This window comes from Sus scrofa, chromosome 12 (genome assembly GCF_000003025.6).
Source record: "Sus scrofa isolate TJ Tabasco breed Duroc chromosome 12, Sscrofa11.1, whole genome shotgun sequence".
Taxonomy (NCBI): Eukaryota; Metazoa; Chordata; class Mammalia; order Artiodactyla; family Suidae; genus Sus; species Sus scrofa.
Genome location: NC_010454.4, coordinates 11,535,243 through 11,549,371, shown reverse-complemented (window position 1 = coordinate 11,549,371; position 14,129 = coordinate 11,535,243). Strand labels below are relative to the sequence as shown.

General features: G+C 48.1%; 1 long non-coding RNA gene across 2 annotated transcripts in view; it reads left to right on the top strand.

The window, feature by feature from the left end:
• LOC110255981 overlaps positions 1–13,178 on the top strand; it is a 71,902-nt gene extending 58,724 nt beyond the window's left edge. For both annotated transcript variants that reach the window (XR_002337052.1, XR_002337051.1), the window contains 2 exons: positions 8,098–8,233; positions 12,744–13,178. This is a non-coding gene — a long non-coding RNA (uncharacterized LOC110255981). The remainder of the gene's footprint in view (positions 1–8,097; positions 8,234–12,743) is intronic.

Below are 14,129 nucleotides of genomic sequence, written 5' to 3'. Positions count from 1 at the left end.
GCATCCCATAGGCCTCATGCCAAGGCCCCAGAGTCATAAACAGCAGAGCTCTCTCTCTGAACGAGCTTGAAGCTACGAACCACAGCAGGAGCCTACCGCGTGCTCCCCCTGCGTCCTCCTGACCAGTCCCCACGTGGAACTCGCGCACTTGCAAAGCTCCAGCGTCTCCCTTCCGACGTTCTTGCCATGGAAGCTGCCTGCCCCACTCAGCTGCCAGGAGGATGATGTTCTCGCTTGGATGCATTCGCTCTAGAAGGCAGGAGCCAACATTGAAAGACGTTATCTGCAGGCAGCGACAGAGGACTCCATTACCATTTGTCACCGATGCATGGGTTATTTGATCAAGAGCGCTAAGGAAAGAGCAAAGACCAAATAAACCGCAGGGCAGAAGGGGGTAAGGATGTGTGCGGAGGCTCCCAAACAGCATGGAATATAATTTCCTGCTAATCGGGGTTGTTATGTGTGGGGCAAGCCTGGGCGAGCACATCTGGGCTGTAGAGGGTGCCCCGTCAGGTGCCTGCTTGACAGAGGGCAGTACGTATGTAATGATACTGTTGTCATCTCTTGAAACTTCAGTGTTCTCATCCTTGGTAATAGTGGATTAATTTAGTGGAACAATAGTGTGGATTAGATGAGGGAAATCCACCAAAGCTCCTAATACAGTGCCTGGAACAAAGTAATTACTGAGGATGTGCTGGCTGATGCCATTATTATTAGCGCTCACCCACGAGTCCTGCCTTGCTCAAATCCTATAGTAGAAGAACAGCTCTGTCTATGTAGATCTTGCTGTGTGTCTTCATGGGTTTCTGCAAAGATGTATGTAAATCAGATTTATGGTCCTCTGTGCATTACATGTGTGGTTCTTCCTCTTAACGCCTTAGGCACGTGGTTTACGTGTCGGTAATCTCCTCCGCTGGTCTCAGGCTTTCATTGCTTTCAACTTGTCCGGAGCTTTATTTCTGCTTGGGTCTGGGTGGAAGGCTACACTTGGAGGCAAACAAAACCCACCCGGGGTAGGGTGATACTGAAGTTAAGCCCGCCTTGGCACCCATGCCCCACGTGGAAGCTGCCTTTTGGTATGGAATCCTCTGCCTGAAAGTGGAAGTGTCTTGTCCATGGCAAGGAGTGGCTCATGGTTAGAATTAAAGGAGAGGAAGACAGATGCTTCTCCAGGGACTGCCACTGCAGGATGGTTTCTTAATGCAGACGGCAAATTAGTCTGCAGGAGGTAGAGTAGGATGGAGGCAGCAATAGGCAGCTAGATCTAGCTACCCGATCCTTCTGGGAGGCAGCGTGGTATCTTCCTGACTTCCTTTGCTGGCAGACAGAACAGTCACCCACTCTAGACTTTAAGGAAATTTTAATTTTTATTTTCATTGTCTTTTCAGGGCCACACCTACAGCATATGGAGGTTCCCAGGCTAAGGGTTGAATTGGAGCTACAGCTGTCAGCCTGCACCACAGCCACAGCAACGTGGGATCCAAGTCATGTCTGCGACCTACACCACAGCTCACAGCCACGTGGGATCCTTAACCCACTGAGCGAGGCCAGGGATCGAACCAGCATCCTCATGGATACTAGTCCGGTTTGTTTCTGCTGAGCCACAATGGGAACGCCTTAAGGAATTTTTTTAAAAAGTAGAGATAGGTAGAATCCCTTAGTCAGAAATCATAAAGGGGAATTTGGCTTAAGAAAGAGCAGCCAGCTTTTTCTGTCAAGAGCCAGATAGTGAATATTTTCATCTTTCTGGACCGTAGAGTCTCTGCTGGAGCCAGTCAACCCTGCTGTTGTTGTTCCAAAGCAGTAGTGGACAGTATGTAAACAAGTGACTGTGTCTGCAGTCCCATAAAACTTTATATAAGAGAAGGCAGGCTAGATTTGGCCCGAGAACCATAGTTTGTGGACCCCTGGCTTTAGAGAAATGGGAAACGCTAAAATGGAAAATTCTGCCCACGTCATCATGAATGACGGCTGTCAGAGGAAAAACAAATAGATGATTGGAAGAATCGGCATACCTGCACAGGGCGCTGTTTACTCAATTCGAAAGAGGACAAGGGCCAGAAAGGAGGAGACCACGGTGCCTGCGCAAGCTCAGAAACAAACCTGCCGATGTTAAAAAAAAAAATTCGGTCCACCACGAATCTTCGAAAAAGGTTAAGGATAAAAAATAGATAAGGAATAGGTCTTGTTTCCATTTTGAGGGGGTTGTTCAGGAGCATTTAGAAGTTCAAAGCAAGGAAAGGATAGACCACCTGCCTGGGGACCGTGCTCTAATGCAAACAGGTGCCACGACGCTGGTACCTGAGTCACAAGGGAGGGGACTCTGAAGTGGGTCTGGTGACCCACTGAGAGACATTCAGCAATGATGGCAAGAGATGGCCCAATCAAAGTTATGAAAAAGGGGTCTAGGCCCCAAAAGCAATAAAAGCAAAAGATCGAAAAGCAATCTAAAAGTTCCCAGACGTAAACACTAGTAGTCTCTCAACGGTGTGATGAGTAATTGCTGTTTTCTTGTTTATACCTTTGAGTGATTTTTTTTTTTTTTTTTTTTTAATGGCCACACCGGGCATGTGGAAGTTCTCAGGCCAGGGATTGAATCCAAGCCGCAGCTGCAGCAATGCCAGCTCCTTTAACCTGCTGCGCCAGGCCAGGGATCATACCAGTGCCTCTGCAGGACCAGAGCCACTGCAGTCGGGTTCTTAACCCACTGTGCCACAGAGGGAACTCCACTTTTGAGGAATTTTTATTTTTAAAATTTTTATTTTAAAAATTTTCTGGGAGCTCCTGTCGCAGCGCAGTGGTTAACGAATCCGACTGAGAACTATGAGGTTGCGGGTTCAATCCCTGGCCTTGCTCAGTGGGTTAAGGATCTGGCATTGCCATGAGCTGTGGTGTGGGTCGCAGACACGGCTTGGATCCCACGTTGCTGTGGTCATGGTGTAGGCCTGAGGCTACAGCTCCGATTGGACCTCTAGCCTGGGAACCTCCACATGCCGTGAAGCACGGCCCTTTAAAAAAAAAACCCAAAAATAAAAAAATTAAAAAATTTTTAAAATTAAAAAATACATTTTTTTATTAAAGTTGAAGTAACTTTTATTATAAGCATGTATTACTTTAAAAAGAAAAAGAAAAACTATTTACGGGGTGGAGGAATCTTAGGATTGACACTGAGAAATTAGAAATGGATAGGTTTTCACTCAGCATAATAGGAATTTCTCATTGTAATGAGCTACAAATCAGTGAGTGTCCCATGGTGGCGGCTACTAATCGCTTCCCCATCAGCCACTTTCCTGGCTTCTTTTCCTGATGTTAGAACTTGCCTCCCAGTAAACAGCCAATACATGCCTTCTCAGCTTCCTTCGTGGATATGGCATGGGCACAGCACTCCATCCTTGCCAGGGAGAATTTCAGGGAAATCTAAGTGGCTCCTGGGAGGAATTCTCCTTCTGTGTGTGTGTGTGTGTGTGTGTGTGTGTGTGTGTGTGTGTGTGTGTGTGTGTGTTCGCATGTAACATGGGGAGAAACTTTAGCTTTCTAGGATTTGAAGTGAGGATGTGATGTTTGGTGCAATGCCAGCCATTCTGTTACCATGAGGAGCTAACCCTGAGGTTTACCATCCAACACACTGGTGACGGTAGACCAGAAGATGGAAGGTGGGGTCCTTGACTCACGGAACTGTAACCATACCCCCCTCTGCATCTTCAGACTTCTGAGAAAAGTGTACTCCTGGAGGGTTCAGTTCTCTCAGGTAGTTTCTAACTGTTCCATCCTTCCCAAAATTCTCACACACAGAGGCATGTTGGCAGAATTCCTTAAGTCATGTTTGAGAATATCTCAGTATTCTCCAGTCCCGGCTCTTAACTGCTTTAATCCAAAGCCTTGGAGCGAGAGGCCAGGGTGCAGTTTTGCATTTTTTATTATTTCACGTCATTGGATTTTGTGGCTTTAACTATTGGGGGGAATAAAGGTGTTTTAATGTGGCTTGGTGGTTTCTCTTTCTCATGGTTGTTGGCATCCTTTCCCAAGCCCAGCTCCGTAGAAGACAAGGATAAATCTGGAAGATTCCCTTCGGAGGTACAGGAAATGCCCAGTCTCTGCAGGCGCAAGCTCATGGGAAGGTCTTGGGGGAAAACCAGCCTTCGCATCTCCTACTGGGCAGAGAATAATGGCAATGAAATAGAGCTGGGGTGGGGGTACCTGCCGTAGCAGCATAGCAGGCTCACATCCTGGCTCCACCCACTGACCAACGGGAGTCTTGGGCAAGTCACTGAGCCTGTCTCATCTTCGTTTCCTCATTGATAAAATGAGGAGGATATTAATATGGGGGCGGTCACGAGGCTAAAGGCTTTGGCACGTCTTTGGCACTGGACCTGCCCCCCAGTAAGAACTCCAAACAAGAGTCTCATGGTTTCCAGTGCGTGGGAGATGAGCTCTTCCCAGGTGACCCTGTGCGTTGAGAGGGTGACCTTGTCTAGAGACGCTGTCCTTTAGCAAGACCTCAGGGGCTGGATGTAACAGAAAAAAAATTTCAAATTTGAATAACCCTCTTCTCCTTCTGGGTCTGTATGGAGCTAAGATTATAACCATTTCTTTGTGTTCGCATTTGTGGCATGTGGCTCCAGTTGCCCAGCAGATTAAAAGCTCTTTGAGGGTAGGGTTGGCATCTCCATTCCTGGATCCCCCAAAGTGCTTAGCTCTGAGCACAGGCACATGCTTAAGGAATGTTGGCCAGTGACTGGGTAGATGGGCAGCAGCTGCCTGTGATGGGAGGAATTGGGGCGAGTTTCTAGGGAGTACACACGTGTCTGCACATTAGAATCACATGTGGGTCGGGTGACCAACCATCTGGTGTGCAAAAGCTCCAGGGACTTGATATTCAGTTGTTGTTGTTGTTGTTTTTTTTGTTTTGTTTTTTTTTTTTGTCTTTTTTTTGCCATTTCTTTGTCCGCTCCCTTGGCATATGGAGGTTCCCAGGCTAGAGGTCGAGGGATCCGAGCCGTGTCTGCAGCCTATACCATAGCTCACGGCAACGCCGCATCCTTAACCCACTGAGCAAGGCCAGGGATCGAACCCGCAATCTCATGGTTCCTAGTCAGATTCGTTAACTACTGAGCCATGACGGGAACTCCTTGATATTCAGTTTTAAAGCAAGGACTAAGGGTTCCTGGGACTCAGGACTCTTAGTGAGAAATGATAGAAAGTCCTAGGAAAGGTGAGAAGACAGCCCTGGGAAACTCGGGGTGTGTTGGTCACCCTACCAGTGGCCTTTAAAACATGCAGAGGCTTGGGGTTCACCCCCCGAGCTTCTGATTTCATGGGTCTGGGGGTGGCCTGGGCATTAGCATGGCTCGTTACCCGGGTGATTCTGAAGCTCAGAAAAGGGTGAGAACGCCCACTGAATGAGTTTCTGACCTGAGTTCCAGGGGTTGATGTTGAGCAATGAATGGGTGCCTGGTGGCCTGGCACACTGACTGCCTTTGGATTAGGGGTGCTGGATGACGTGAACAAAGTTGGGACATTCTGCTGAGTAACGGTGCATAAATGTGGGGGCTAGAGAGCTGGTGAAAAAGGAAACGCCAAGCTCCCCCACCACCCAGGACCTTCTGCGTGGGAATTACTACGAGCCTGGGAATCGACACTTTCATCAGGCTTCCCGGGGGTTCCTGTGCACACTCAGATTTTAGAGTCATAAGATGTGTATCTACAAAGGATCACCAAAACATAACAGCAAAGTTGCAAGGAAAGGCATTTTGGAGTAGTCTTTCTTCAACTGACTGGGGTCCAGAAGGTAACAGGTGAATTAGAAAGATAGGAGCCAGAAGCATCTTCCTTTATCACAAAAATCCCCCCTTTACCCAGACCTCTTCCACCTCTTGAAATGGCCTTGTTTCTAAACCCAGCGGTGACCCTCTGTCTTTACGTCTCCCCCTAAACCTTAGGTCAGCAGCCTTTAGGTAGACGAGATGTAGTCTCTTATGGTAGCTGGGATTATTGTTCTCAAGTCTCTTTTCCTTCTGTCTTTTGTTGAAGGCCATACCTGTGGCATGTGGAGGTTCCTGGGCCAGGGGTCAAATCAGAGCTGCAGCTGCCAGCCTACGCCACAGCCACAGCAATGCTGGATCCAAGCCACGTCTGCGACCTACACCATAGCTTGTGGCAGTGCCAGACCCTTAACCTGCTGAGCGAGGCCAGGGATCGTACCCGAATCCTTACATAGATGCCATCGGGTTCTTAACTCACTGAGCCACAGAGGGAACTCTCTGTTCTCAATTCTTTACCCTTCCTAACCTGTTAGCTCACAGTGAATAAAAGCGGAATGAATAGATTTTCTTGTAGGCTGGCGAGTGTGAAACAGAGATGCTGGTGATTAAGCTGCTGGGTTTTAGGGTGGTTTGTGATGTAGCCCTTTTGTGGCCAGAGTGCACACATCCCTCAAAAGGAGAAAGAACTGGGCCGTGTCATGGTTCACACTAAAATCTTTAAAACTTTTTACCAAAGAGAAGCTTGCTGCTCACCATGGTGGCGAGGGCCTGGAAAGGGCAGAAGATCTGGCCAAACTGATAGCACTTGTGCACGCTGATGTCCCCAGAGTGACTGCGACGCTCCTTCTGGCCGGCCAGCCTCTTCTCCGCTTTCATGTCCATGAAGCGCTGGAAAGGGCCCTGCTGGGGCAGGTGGGCCACGTGCACCTGCAGTGAGGAGCCCAGAGAGCCCGTGGTTACCGAGGGTCATGGGCTCATGCCAAGCAGGGCACTGCGTGGACTTTTTCGAATGCGCAGCTCTGGCTTGTTGCTTGTTCAGGAGTTGGGCTCTCATGGACCTTTCTTAGTTTTCTGCGGCCTTGGGAAGCAGAACAAAGGGCTGTCCCGCCATTCATGGCAGGGAACGTAGCACAGTTAGATCTTGGCTTGGGGCACTGAGTTCTAGTGCCTGTGCCACTCAGAACAGGATCCCAACTCACCACCCACCTCTATGGCAGATTATTATTATTATTATTATTATTTTTAGGGCCATGCCCTTGGGATATGGAAATTCTCAGGCTAGGGGTTGAATCAGAGCTGCAGCCACAGCAACATAGGATCTGAGCCGCATCTGAGACCTGAGCCGTATCTGTGACCTAAGCTGCAGCCTGCGGTAACGCCAGATCCTTAGGCCACTGAGTGAGGCCAGGGATTGAACCTGAATCTGTACAGACATTATGTTGGGTTCTTAACCCTCTGAGCCACGGTGGGAACTCCTCTATGGCAGATTATTGATTAGGGTCTTGTCCCTGCAGGGTTCCTATGAAACTGGCAAGGCAAGAATGCTATGGGTTGAAGGCCATCCTTCTTGGAAGCAGGAGGCCGGATCTGGCTGTGATGGAGTGTCCTGTCTTTCCTTCTAATATCATTTGTGTTAGAAACTGGCGAGCATGGGAGCTCGTTTGCACTCCACCAGGAGAGACTGGCACAGGGGCCCAGTGGATTTCCTCCACGTGCCGTCCCTGCTCAGCCACAAGTCCATGAGCTCCCGATGGAAGGCATCCCCTGCTAGGAGCCCGCAGCTCCGGGGCACCAAGCCCTGCCTTTCACTGCCTTGTCCCTCGCTCTCACTTCGTGTTCCCAACTCCTGGCCATTTCACCTTCACCCGCTTTTCTCTGGCTTGGCCTCTTTGGTGTGACAAGAGAGTCCCAAATACTACTTGTGCATCCATTTCTCCATAAGGACTGGTACCTCCTCTTGCTCTGCCCACATGTGGCCAGTGGGAGAGTGAGGCTCAGCCTAGATTCTCGACCAGCACCGCCCCCCAGAATATTTGGCCCCCCTGTTTGCAGGAGAGCCTTAAAAAAGGCTGTCTTTACCCACATCTTGATTCTTTTACACCCCACAGAAGCAGGGGTACAGCTGGCAACATGGTGGTGGTAGATACTATTGGATTCTAGCAGCTGATGCCCGAGTGTGCCCGCCTTTCTGGCTGAGATGTCTGGGAAGTAGGGGTGTGCTGCAGAGTGGGCGGCTCAATGTGCCACAGGAACCTCATCCCAATTAGGGGGTTAGACCATTTCCTGCCTCCCACACGGCAGGAAACAAAGATGCGTATTATCCTATTTCTTCCAGCACGGACGGTAAAGAATGCAGAAGGTCCCTGCCACATCAGGCGGGAGATGGAGGAGCTGGTGAGCACCAGAGGCCACTAGGGATCTCAGAGAACAAACAGCCCATTGCCCAGATGGAGACACTGAGTCCCAGCAAGGTGAGAGGACTTTCTCTAAGTCTCATTGTCACCTTCTCTTGCATCAAGTTAGCATCTGCAGCTTTGGAGAGGCGACTCTGGTCCAAGAAAGATGTTTTCAGAGTCTACCTTGAAGAGAGACAGATGGATACCAGGGGCCCAGACCATCCTGAGCACTGGGGGTTGGGCCAGAGGTGACCGAAAGCAGAGCTGTGTCTGCAGCGAAAGATGAGAGAGACCTCTACCCCTGGCTTCTAGCTCTGCTCCTTTCCCTGATGTGTCACGTGCCTTTCTGTAGGAGAGTCAATATCCCCAACATCACCACCACCACATTTTTAAAATAATTTGCGCCTGCTTCCCTGCTTAGATCACCTCCTGGCTCCATCCCTCTCCTGCCTTCCCCTGCCTTTTTCCATGTGCATCTTTCAGGTCGCTGATACTGGCTTCCAACGAAGGGTCCACACCACCAGAAGGCTCGCTGCCCCCACCCACCCCAGGCAGAGTTACTTCCTTTTCCTCTGGGCTTTTACCCCAAGGCTCTGTGTCCCCACTTGACTTCCCCTGGGTGTGTGTCTACTCGATCACGTCCCACCTGGACCCTACTGTCCTTGGGAACAGAGCCTGTGTTTGATGCATCCATGCAAGTTATCCAGCTACATGGACTGCATGTCACGTCGTGACTGCTCAACCAAAGTTTGTCATGTGGGCAAACAATTAAGTTTTGAAGGAAGCCATTTCTGGACTTTAGGGCCTTGGGGAGGAAGGGTTATGTTAACCACCAAATTTTTCAAAAATACCTCTTTTACACAAAGCAAAATAAAACCTGTTAAGCAGAGGGGATGTGCTTAGGGGATGAAGACTTACAACGCCTTATGCAGTGGAAGCGTCGCCAAGTTCAGGGCCAGGAGGAAGAACAGAGGTGTTCTGGGGTAGAGGAAACATGAGGAATGCCAGAAAGTGGCCCCATTTAGAAGACTGCTTTTTTCTCATTAAGGATTCCCCCAGGAGGGGAGTGCACTGTGCCCTGTCCTCAGGCTTCCTTTCCCTCCCTGTCCTGGTCTTGTGTGATGCCCGACAGGATAGGGGCAGTGGGGAACAGAAACCACTTGCTCCTGTTCCATTGGGTTTGGCTGGTCTCAGCACCTTGTTTGCTCAGCTCAGCCCTGAAGGAGGCACATTCTCATTTTTCCATCTGCAAAGGATAAAGGGAAGAGAAGATCCTTGGAAGACTTACGTTGTGCTCTTCGCGGTCGGTGGAGACAACTCCCAGCTTCGTTCCACAGGTTTGCTGTTGCTCAGACTGGAGATCAAATGTGGATAAACAGGTCCCAGGGGGATCGGCAGCTTCCATTCTGTTCCAAGGGGAGGTGAGGAGAGAAATGGAAATTTGGAGGATCCTGGCACATGGCTCGCTTCCTCCCCAGCGGGACCAGGGTTGATTTCTCAGGAACCTACAGCCTAACAAGGAAGAGACTTGTGCGTTGGACAAAGAAGCAGACCCTCAACCCAGAGCCAAGAATGGAAGCTCTTGTTAGGGGATCATCTGAACTCATGTAATGTTCTGATTTGCTTTTCTGGAATGTGATCCGCGTGGCTGGCAAGTCTCGTGCCTGTGCATTAGTTGTAAGTTGCTTTGCTGAGGCCTCACGAGTTGACTGATTCTTGTTTTCTGGGGGTTTAACTGAGTAGAGGAGATCACTAGGGGCTCCAACAAGGTTGTTTAGGTTAATGAAGGAATAAATTATCGAACCTCTCATTGTTTTGCATTTGTTCAGGACTGTTCTTTTACTTGAATGCCAGGTTGGCAAACTTTCGCTGCAAAGGGCCAGATAGTAACTATTTCAGGCTTTGTGGCCCCTGTGGTCTAGTGCTGCACAAAAGGAGCCCCGTGTAAACAATATGCAAATATGTAAATATGTAAATGAGTAGGCACAGCTGGCTGCGTTCCAATAAAACTGTCTTCCTGGGCACTAAATTTTGACTTTCCTATCATTCTCCTGTGTCGCAAGATATTACTCTTTTGATTTCTTTTTCAGTCTTTTTGCTATTTCTTGGGCCACTCCCACGGCATATGGAGGTTTCTGGGCTAGGGGTCAAATTGGAGCTATAGCCACAGGCCTACACCAGAGCCACGGCAACGCGGGATCCAAGCGGCGTCTGCAACCTACACCACAGCTCATATCAACGCCGGATCCTTAACCCACTGAGCAAGGGCAGGGACCGAACCGGCAACCTCATGGTTCCTAGTCGGATTCATTAACCACTGCACCACGACGGGAACTCCTGATTTCTTTTTCAACCAGTTATATAGGGGAAGACCCTTCTTTGTTTGCCTGCCATGGGAGAACAGATGGCCAGACAAATTTGCTGCTCTCTGTGTGAGTGGATGCCTTACAGACCCTGTTGCAAGGAGATCAGTGTTGGTTTCCCTGATTGAGAAGAGCTTTCTGAAGTTTTCTCAGCCGTTCCAGAATCCATATGCAAGCTAGACATCTAGTCCACGACCAGGCGTTCAAAGAACCAAGCCCAAAGCCTTGGCTGGCTGGCCAAATTCAATGACAAAACCTAGAGTCCCAAGGAAACTTGAAGACATCTAGTCCACGTTCTAGACTTTATGTGCGACCACCTTTAAAGCAACTTAGGGTGCAAGGCTCCCTTCTACAAAAGAAAAGGGAAGGAAAGAAGAGGAGAGAGGAAAGCACTCTTCGAGTAAAGGATCTCATCGTCGTGTTTGCAAATCACTCGTGTCCACGCTGGTTAAGTTTCAGGGGTGCGATGGGATTCTACCTGAGTGTAATCTAACTTCCCCATGTTGTTGGGCAGTTATTTGTTCTCCCACATGTAGGCACCGAAGTGCCTAGTGACAGGTCTGCATCTCTAGGTTTTCTTTGATGTTTTCCCCTACTGGGCCAGCCGTGACCTAGGGTGTTGCTCTTTTGCTTTGCCCCAGATTTTAGGAGCTGATGCTGCGGAGACAGGTGTCTGCTGATGTGCTTTCTGAATCTTTCCAGCAGCCCAAGGTGAAGCCTTGTTCTTCTACCAGAATTAAAAATAGAAAATGCAGGGAGTTCCCGTCGTGGTGCAGTGGTTAATGAATCCGACCAGGAACCATGAGGTTGCAGGTTCGGTCCATGCCCTTGCTCAGTGGGTTAAGGACCCGGTGTTGCCGTGAGCTGTGCTGTAGGTTGCAGACGCCGCTTGGATCCCAAGTTGCTGTGGCTCTGGTGTAGGCCAGTGGCTACAGCTCCGATTCAACCCCTAGGCTGGGAACCTCCATACGCCGCGGGAGCGGCCCAAAAAATAGCAAAAAATAAATAAAAAATAAAAAATAAAAAAAAAGAAAAGAAAATGCAGTAAGCTGAACCTACAGCTTCCCCAGAATGCCAGAGTAGGTCTAAAGAAAAAATAAATAAATAACTTAGAATGATCCTTTCTGGGGTCTGCCAAAAATAGTGAATTTTGAGAACCCTAGTGGGATTCTGATGTTTTAAAAATGTCCATGCATGGAAGTGTGGTGGTGGTGGTGGGTTAATTAGCACAGCCTCAAGTCTTACTCATAGTAGACTCGATAAATGTTTAGAAAACAAATAAAAGGGGAAGGGAGAAGGTTTTAACGAGTATTTTGAGAAGGAACTTTGGTTTCCTTCTAGAGGAACTGCCTCTTGGGTTGCCTTTCAGGTCTTTGGAGAAACCTGTGATGTTAGGGGGAAAAGTTCGCATTTAGACGCAGGCAAACCAAATCCAGTCTTAATTTTAACCTAACCAGAGTTCTTATCACTCTCTGTCAAACGGCTGCCGCTGGTTCTGTGTTTAAAGAGAAATCATCTTTAAAGAGGAATCCAGGTGGCTTAGGCTTTGCAAAAGCCTCCCTGGCAGTGAGGGTCTGTTTTCTGCTGCATTTGCAGCCTGGAAGGAGCAGAAGAGGGCAGCTCCCCTCCTCCCCCAGCCTCAGGATAAGCTCCAGGGTTGAGCATCCCCCCTTCATTTGGGAGAAGGATCTGCTGGGTCAGAAAAAGATGACAGGAAAGGAGGCCGTGGCTTCATGGTGCTCTTTTTCCTTGTGAAGTAATTATGGCATTTTGACAATTTTTAGCATCCTATCCCAGATAATAATTTTTTGTGGGTGTGTGGGGGGGAAATGGTGGCTGGGGGAGGAGATGGGGGAATTGGAAAGGGGCTGCTCTTTAAAGCCTAGAGAGATACAAATACTCAAAGAAGACAGAGGAAGTTTTAAAACAACGATTATTTATAACCTTAAAACTCACTCCTTGCCCTCAGCCCTGAAAGCGCTTCTCTTGTACAGAAAGGGCCTCTTTGCATCTTGGCATTTGATGCTGAGCTCCTTAAGGCAGAGTTTGCGTTGTACTGATCTTTGAAGGCCCAGCACCTAGTATGAAGCTTGGCCTGCAGTAGGTGCTTGATCCACGTAGGTGACAGAGTAAATGTTGAAAGAGCCAGCGGAAAACATAGTGTGTGCCAGCAACCTCCTTGGATACGTGGGCAACTTAATTTTTGCTCAATATTCTCCCAGCTACTCCGCCATCAGAGGTGCATCGTCTACTAAAAGTAGGAGCTGTCCAGACCTGGAAGAGTGGCTGGAAAAGGTGCGAAATGTGTGGAAATTCCACCTCGTTGCTGAAAGTAAGTGGAAAAATGCTTTTGTCGCTGTTCCTGTCTCTTTGGCTTACGTCTTCAGCAGTTTCTCTTTAAGGGGAATTTCCAGGCCCCTGGGACACTATCAGGCTTTGGCTATAGCAGTGGTTCTCATCCTAGGGCAGGGTGAGGGGAACTCCTGGGGTGGGAGGTGCTTAAAAAAATTCCACTGCAAGGGCGCAGGCCAAATGCATCTGAGTTTTGGCAGGTGGGACCCCGGACAAGCCCTTCAGGTGATTCAAACATGTGCAGCTGAGGCAAAGACCGTTGGGTGAGCATTTGAAATCACTCATGCTGCATTTCTTTTTTCTTTTCTTTTTAACAATTTATTTATTTTTTATTTTTAAAATGATTTTTATTTTTTCCATTATAGCTGGTTTACAGTGTTCTGTCAATTTTCGACTGTACAGCAAGGTGACACATACATATATACATATATACATGCCTTTTCTCACATTATATATACATGCCTTTTCTCACATTATACATTATACACGTTATACATTATACACATTATACATGCCTTTTCTCACATTATCCTCCATTGTGCTCCATCATAAATGAGTAGATATAGTTTCCAGTGCTATACAGCAGGAGCTCATTGCGTATCCATTCCAAATGCAAGAGCTTGCATCTTTTAGCGCCAGATTCCCAGCCCATCCCCCTCCCCCCCTCCCCCTTGGCAACCACAGGTCTGTTCTCCATGTCCATGTGTTTCTTTTCTGCGGAAAGTTTCATTTGTGCCATATATTAGAGTCCAGATATAAGTGATATCATATGATACTTCTCTTTCTCTTTCTGATTGACTTTACTCAGTATGCAAGTCTTTGGTTCCATCCATGTTGCTGCAAATGGCATTATTTTGTTCTTTTTTAATGGCTGAGTAGTATTTCATTGCCATGCTGCATTTCTGATTGTAATTTAGCAGCCAAACCAGGGGGACTTTTAAGGGTGGGAGTAATAATCCTATGGATTACAGCATTTGGTTGGAGTCAGTATTTTTCATTTGTGACAGTGGCTTCAATGAGCCAAGAAAACTGAGTCTTTATATCAAAAAGCCATTCTGTTGGATTAAAGCTTTATCGCTTTTTTCTTTTTTTTGGCCAACTTTTGAACTGGGGGTGTGTGGGGGGAGCAGTATTCGTGTTCAAGAAATGCTATGATTTCTTTTGGAGCAAGATTTATGTAATTATGTTCTCAATCCCTATCTCCTGACACGGGGCCTATCAAAAATGCTAAAATAATTAGAGCAGCTGCTGCTTGC